This window comes from Anneissia japonica, unplaced genomic scaffold (assembly GCF_011630105.1).
Source record: "Anneissia japonica isolate Jap-2015-1 unplaced genomic scaffold, ASM1163010v1 scaffold169_len739621_cov184, whole genome shotgun sequence".
NCBI lineage: Eukaryota > Metazoa > Echinodermata > Crinoidea > Comatulida > Comatulidae > Anneissia > Anneissia japonica.
In genome coordinates this window covers 63,541-65,052 of record NW_022688869.1, presented here as the reverse complement: position 1 = coordinate 65,052, position 1,512 = coordinate 63,541, and the positions used below count along the sequence as shown (strand labels likewise).

Here is a 1,512-nt window from a genome sequence, read left to right as displayed (position 1 = left end):
GGGGAATGTTGATTTCTAAATGGTGAACAATGAGATTTCCCGACTTCTGAAGTATTTTTTAATGACTTTAATTTAAAAGACACCTCAGAAGTCGGGAAAGTTCATTTCCCGCCTTCTAGGAATCAAAATTTTCCTGGGGAAGAACCCCCGGACCCCCCTTTCTTTTTAGGATTCATCGATTCATGGAAAATTCGTATGCAACTACTCATTTTTTTTTAAAATTGTTATGTATGTATAAAAACATAAGCCCTATTTACTGTAATAACAATGGGAAAAATTACCAGACCGTTTTCAAGATGGGAAAACATTGAATTTTGAAGAACAAAAAAGTAATTAAAAGACACCTCAGAAGTCGGGAAAGCTCATTTCCCGCGATCTAGAAATCGAAATTTTCCCTTGGGAGGAATGTTGACCCCACCACCTAGATTTGATTCCAGATCTGCATGATTCATATTCCCATTCATCTTATAAACAGTGGCGTAACAGGCGGGGCAGGGGCAGTATAAGAGACAGCGGTTTTTACCGGGCTGACCAAGCCGTCGTACCGGGCTGGCTGGGTAAGAAGAGAAAAGAAAGAGGGGAGAGGGAGGGAAAGAGAAAGAAGGGGAAAGAAAGAGAAAGGAAAAGAGAAGAGAAAAATAAAGACAAGAATAAAAGGAAGATATAATGAACAGATATCACAATACCCCTGCCTGCAACCCATTCTCCAGTTCAAAAAGTGTCAATAGCGCATTTGATCTAAGCCGCAAGGTATTCTCCGCAGTGGCGTAATAACCAGGGGACAAGGGGAAAATATCCAGCTGTGGAAAGTCTTTCCCCATTGAATGCCCTTTTCACCCGGGAAAGTGCCTGAAAATCTCAAATTTTAAATCGCATATTTTGTTGAAGTAGGCCAATTTCCTCTAAAAATTGCACATTTTAGGGAGTTTTGATCAATTCCAACGAAATTATAATTTAAAAAACAAACATTTTTCGCGCGCTTCGCGCGCATTTTTTATGTTAAAGCTTGTGCTTGCTCACCTTTGCCTTCTAAGTTATAACACATAGTCTCAAACTCAGAAAGAAAATTTAAGATAGATCGTTTAACCTATTAAAAAAGGGCCTCAATGTGTAATGATGTTGAAAGAATATGTTTGTAATAAATAAAGCCATAAGGAAAATACTTATATTCAGTTTTTTTAAAAAAAACGAGTGTGGCCATATATAACATAAGAGCATTTCTTGTTGAGGTAGGCCAATTTCCTCTAAAAATTGCACAATTAGGGAGTTTTGATCAATTCCGACGAAATTAGAATAAAAAGCACAAAAAAAATTTTCGCGCGCATTTGTTAGGGTTGAAGCTTGTGCTAACCCTCCTTTGCCTTCTAAGTTATTTAAAAACATAATAGTCCCAAAACTTGAGAATTGTAATAAATAAAACCACGATGAAAATGCTTATATTTAGTTCCAAACACACGCGTGTGCCCTATATTAATATTAAAATAAGCCCTATGCCGTATTGTTTTCTATATG

At 37.0% G+C, this 1,512-nt stretch overlaps 1 protein-coding gene across 2 annotated transcripts in view; it reads right to left on the bottom strand.

Annotated features, from left to right (window-relative positions):
* The window catches only part of LOC117123802, a 12,340-nt gene that overhangs the window by 9,831 nt on the left and 997 nt on the right, over positions 1-1,512 (bottom strand). The window lies entirely within an intron of this gene.